Genomic DNA, 6,430 nt, shown 5'->3' with positions numbered 1-6,430 from the left:
GTAGCAACCGTTAGTGGTTGACGGACTAAAGCTCCAATGAAAGGGGTTCGTTGCCAAGGTGTTAGTTGGAGCATTTATCTTTTGGTCTTCACGACATGAGTGTGGGGTCGTTCAAGCATTAGTGTTTGACGGTGTCTCTGGGATTCAGGAAGTGTTCATCTGGGTCTTAGAAGTGTGTGATCAATTGGGTCTATCTAGGAATAGAGCACTAGTGGGAAGGAGTTGGTTGTCATCGGATCGATCATTGGAAGTAAGAAGGACTAGGAATCCTCCAATCTTCATGTATTATGAAGACATAGTTGAAGCTAAGTGGGGGAGAATCGCACCGGGATACAAAAGTAGGAGCAGTGATGAAATGGGACAAGTCTGGCATCGTGGTCAGGGAGGAAGAAAACCCAAGTGGTTGTTTGGTTTGAGGGTTGTGTGAGTTGGGAGTTTGATAAAACTCCCTAGCACGTGTATCACGCCTTCCTGGTGATGGTTAGCATAAATTGGGGAATCAGGTGGGAGATCGGGTCATGATTTGAGTTCAGTTCGAGTGTCCGGTTGAGGGTGTGCTCGGTTCTGGGGGTTTTGGATTGATAGATTGAAGGTTTTGCGAGCTATCAGGGCTCAACATCACTCTCAGCACGGGTGTGCAGGTTATCTAGCGTATGTGGTAGATACGCAGGTCACGGATCAGACCACGAGTTTTCGTGAGGATCGACATTCGGCATGAGGCCTAGGGTTAGGCTGGGGTTAGAGTCGACAGATAGATCAGGAGTTTGGAACCCAATTGGGTGAGAACAGTCTGCATGGGAGAGATCACCAGGAGGGGTGGTCCAGTCAGATGCTCAAAAGTTTCGAGCGGTCCGGATAGACTGAAGGCCGGTAGGGTGTACCAGTCAGGCCGAAGGCTCAGAGAATAGTCCAGACAGGCCGAAGGCCCAGAGAGGTGGTCCACACATGCTGAAGGTTCAGGGAGTGGTCCAGATAGGCTGAAGGCCTGGCAAGTCGCTCCAACCATGCGGAAGACTCTTCAAGCATTTTTGGATCTATGATTCAGGTATTAGGTATACTGCTTCGCTATAGAAATCAGTAAGTCTGTCTCCTGGTATTGAATATATTGTTGGGTATGCTGAAGACTCTGGTGTATTTCTGGTTTGATTAGAATATGTTATTTGAGATTAGATGGAGTGCAGAGGGTCTTGGTGATCTCATCAGTTCGGAGTGTCTACGGGGTTTCATCTTCTTGGATCTGGTAATGCTCCAGTTGGGGACTGGGAGTAGATCTGAATGGATATTCATCAGCTAAAGGAAGGATTGGGATTAGAATGTCCTGCCTTTCAGGTTCTGAACACATGTGGGTTGGACCAGACGGGAGACTGGTAGTCTCAGCAGTAAGTGGAAGAATCTATACACCCAGAATAGTGAAGGGTTACGACGAATCAGGGGAGTTTGAGTGAAATGTAAGGTTAGGCTCTTGGATTTCGGGTACAAGTGCGGGCCCGAGTTACAAGGGAAAAGTATAATGTCGCCATAAGAAATCAAGGGTTACTAAGATAGAGCGTCCCTATTCGATAGGTGCTAGGGACTTGGTTAGATCTTGCTCCTATTTATATATGGAAACACTTTGGGATGGGAAGGTTAAGGGGGTCCTGTTGGATTAGTGTCTAAGTCCATAACTATTTTCGTATGTACTTGACCCGATAGTGCATGGTCCTTTTGGGTTGCCTTCACCAAAGCAACTCGATAGGATGAATTATAGAGAGAAAGGATTAATTATGATTTATTAATATATTATGAGAACAATATATTAAAGGAGAAATCATATTGTTTAATTAATATTAGTCAAGAATTAATAAGAATTAAGTTTGTGGTTAAAAGACATTAATTAAACTTAAGAGACTAGAACTGTCAATTGTGTGATAGTTGAATATTGGGCTAATGGACTCCATATTAGAGGGGTAGACGAATTCTATGGGGAAACCCATTAGAAATCGTCCTAGGCCTCTAAGGAGGGAGTCCATTGGTTGCCTAGGGCCTAAGCATCCAAATTAGGGTTTCCTTGTTAGATAACCCTAATAGCCTCACTATCTAAAAGACCCTTGAGACTCAAAAACGTGGTGAACTTATTCCTAAGGGTTTCCACACGTTTTGGGCATCCTCCCCTCTCCTTATTCTTCATCCTCTTGCTCTTCGTGTTTGTGAACCATTAGAGGAGTGACATTTGTGACTCTAAGCTTTCTAAAGTCATTACAAGGAGGATTTGTGATTGTTATTGCTACATAACAATCAAGGTAAGATCTAAAAACCCATTCTTATGTTAATATGATTAATTGTATGCTAGAACTAGGGTTTAAAGTCTTGGATGAATTGCATGTACAATAAAGAAACCTAGATCCAAGCTTTAGGGTTTGCATGAGCACATAGGATGTTTTTATGGCCAAAACCCATCAGTGGTATCAGAGCCTTGATTGGTTTCTATTGTATTGATACTTATTTGATCGAAATTATCACTGAAAATCGAATTTTTTTTTGCTTCTGAGTGTTTAACTCGTCGAGTCAGCTGTACTCGACGAGTCCGAGTCCAGACTCAACGAGTCAAAGGGTCTGTCAGCTCATTTTCGCGTTTTTCTTCCTGTTTTGGCTTTGGATAATTACATTAAACATGTTTTTATAATAAAATCCGAATTTTATCAATATTTGGTGATTATCCTTACCAAAATAGAAGATAATTGTCAAAATTTAGATAATCATTTGTTTTATTAGATAAAGTTTGATTATTTGTAATTTAGATTTGAATTATCTTGTGAAAAAGTGTCTATTTTCCCCATTTTGGTTTTATAGTTTAAATTTGAACTTAAAAGTTTTGTTTTTTTTGAAATTTAAATAAGTTAAACCCTAATGTTTTGAAATGTTTCAAAACTTTCCCTCAAGTTTTGGAATTTAAAAGTTGATTAAAAGTTTGATTTAGAAATGTTAAATTCTAAAACCCAAGTATAGTTTTGAAAAGTTCAAATCGCACCCTTATGGTTTTATTAATTAATTAAAGTGTATAATTAAAAGAGATTTAATAAATCCATAAAGTTTTGGTTTACAATTTAGTTAAATTAAAAGTATAATTATTAAATTTGACCACCTAGTATTTTTAAAAGTGTAAAATACACCCTATACTATATATAACATTAAAAGTCTAATATTATATATGTATGAGTAAAAGTCAGTCTTACCGTTAGTAGACCTCATTCACGAAGCTGGTCTATAAGGGGTGTTTAAGGAAATTGCCTATAAAATGGCGATTGAATGGGTATCCACTCTTACCCACCGCACTCTTGACTAGTGGAGGGTCGTTAGCCGAACGGGTAGGATAGGACAGAAACCTTCCATTATAAGTATAATGAAATACAAAAGTAACTAAATGCTTTTACAAATTCCCAATCTTAGTTACTTTAGGCAAAAGTGAATTGATACAATTCCATGAAATTACACTTTGTGCCCTTGCGAAGATGTCAGTGGAGCGTGTGTGGTTAACCGACACACTAAATGGTTCTAAGCAAAGGTAGCAAAGGGTGACTCAATGTTTGTCATAGTTCGGTGGAGCGTGTGTGGTTAACCGGCACATCGAATAGGTGACTGTAACATGTGGGGGCACCATGTAAGTTTGCATGGTTATTCACACCCACTTTGTGATCCTCGGTATCTCAGTCACAAACTAGAGGGGCATATCGAGATTTAAACATGCCATTGAAATGTTCAATGAATCTCAAAAGATCTAGGAATTTTCAATAGATTTATAACTTAAAATTCTTTTTCGTTTTTCATGGTGGAAATTGGTAAATCGTCATTTACCTACCTTCAAATATTCTGCAACTAGATTACGGCATGCCTTTTCTAGGTTGTAGTGTATTGTGTTGGATCCTAACCTCAATGTTTCATTTGGGTGTCACATCGAAGATTCTAATCAACTAACTTGAATTTGTTTTCTCCCATTTTGTAGATGTCAAAGTATGACAACTATGGTATTCCCAAATCCCGTGGAACAAGCTTTCCACATGAAGATGATATTCCACGATTCGATCGAGGAACAAGAGATCATGCTTCACTTTCTCCACCTCCTCCAATTATTCTCCCTAACCCACAAGTTTGAAGGCTTGAAAAGTTCTAGCTCACTCAAGCCCTTTTGGCAAGTAAACATGAAGAAGCAAAGTCGGTGTGTGCACACATCCTAGAGATGAAGTCACACATTGATAGGTTAAGAATGTTGGGATCTGTTGTCTGTGAGGAGCCGGTTGTTGACTGGGTTCTTCAGTCACTTCTGTGACAACCCAAAGTTATTCCGTTACATTACCCCGTTATCGTTAACGGAATATTCCACTGTATGAAAGTTCCGTTAATTAGAAGTCGCCAGTTTAATAAATATTTCATTTATTTATGTCGTTAAGTCGTGATAAGAGAATTAAAAACTCATAATACACATTTTCATTTAGTTGGAAAAGTTAGTTTTTATTATTACGACCACTAAATCGGGTACGACCAAAAGCCTCGTATAACGGCAGTATCGGGTAGAATTTCACTGAGCTCCAACTCCCACCCATATATAAAGGGGAGTAAATTCCATTTGGGGACTTTTTACCCTCTCTCTCTCTCTACTCTCTCTCTCTAGGCTCACTTTCGACTCCAAAACCACGATTTCCGACCCCTAAACGTAAGACTATCAACCCTAACTTGTTCTATGCGTGCATTATTGTCTTTTTAGCCTAAAAACCACAAGATTGAGACATGAAAAAGGAGTTCACGGCCTAAGCTCCTCCTTAGGCCGTAAACACCCAAAATGAGGCCAAAATGACCCCAAAATGTCCCTAAAGGCTCTGAAATAAATTAAGGGAATTGCCTTGGAGTGTTTAAACATTAAATCACATGATTTTAGGGGGTAAAAGAGAGTTTACGGCCCAGACACATGCCAAGGCCGTAAACACCTCTTAAGCATGTCAAAATGCCCCAAACACACTCCTAAAACACCCTTGGACTTAATACATAAATTAGGGGCTTATCATTTCGGGTTTAAACCATTTAAAAACATCAAAATGGAGGGACAAAAGGATTTTATGGCCCAGATATGTACCAAGGCCGTAAACACCCCTAAACATGCTAAAATGATAGTTTTAATCCCCCCAAATGGCCTCACACTTCATTATAAATTGCTAGCAAGGTATTAGGGGCTTGAAACTTCACAAAACTCAAGGAATGAGAGTTTACGGCTGTAAACTCCCTTAGGAGTTGTTCCTGGGCTGTAAACTCCATTAAGATGCCCTTAAAGACCTTAAACCCACTCATACTATATAGTTTTGGACCTAGAATAATTCCATGAACAAGTTAGAAGGCTTAAAACACACTAGAACCCCTCACCATGAGTTTACGGCCGTAAAATCATGGTAAGTAGTCCCTGGGCCATAAACATGGTGTTGAGAGTTTACTCTCGGAGAGTAAACTCCATTCCTAAGCCATACACACCCTTAAATGTTACCCGGGACACCCCAAACACTTAACCAAAGTGTTTTCCGCTCCTTTGAGTGCGTATACTTGCTTAATTAGTATTAAATATACTAATTGTATGTGAACATATGTTATCATATGTTAAATAGGTCTCTAAGTGTGTCCAAGTCCTTACGTGACACCGAACACCCAACCAGCACCTCCGTCGGACCTACTTACACCAGGTGAGTTCATACCCCTGAATGAACCTTTTAAATGTTTTTACAGGTTTTATAAGGGGGGAATACAAGTTAAACATGCCAGTTATCATATCAATAACATGTGATTGATAACCCACATGCACGAGATTTTATCACACTATACACTGTTTTACCGAGTAGGATACTATAATGGTTTTCAGAAAGATTTTCAATTGTTTCAAAACTCTTACTTATACTGTTTAATCTAAAATTCATTTTAAACGGGTTTATAAAGGTTCCAAGGATTTATAAAGTTTTTCAAACTTAATTTACCAAAGAATACCAAATGGGATTTTCCTTGAGTATGAAGGTTTTTTTCCAAGGTTTTCATCGAAGTTCCCTTTTACGACGTATACTTGTACTTGTTTATTACTGCTGCTCCGCTTTACTTATTTAAAACTCCTACTTGATAACGCTTTCACTTCTTGATACGCTTATACATGTTATTGCCTCTATTTCGCTCACACTGTATGATTCAGATATTCCACACTATTCGCTCCCACTTTACGATTCAGTTATTCCACCCTATTCGCTCCCACTTTACGATTCAGTTATTCCACACTATTCGCTCACACTTTACGATTCAGTTATTCCACACTATTCGCTCACACTGTACGATTCAGTTATTCCACACTATTCGCTCACACTGTACGATTCAGTTATTCCACACTATTCGCTCACACTTTACGATTCAGTTATTCCACACTATTCGCTCA

This window comes from Lactuca saligna, chromosome 8 (genome assembly GCF_052625555.1).
Source record: "Lactuca saligna cultivar CGN05327 chromosome 8, ASM5262555v1, whole genome shotgun sequence".
NCBI classification, from domain to species: domain Eukaryota; kingdom Viridiplantae; phylum Streptophyta; class Magnoliopsida; order Asterales; family Asteraceae; genus Lactuca; species Lactuca saligna.
Note: the sequence above shows the minus strand (reverse complement) of the source record.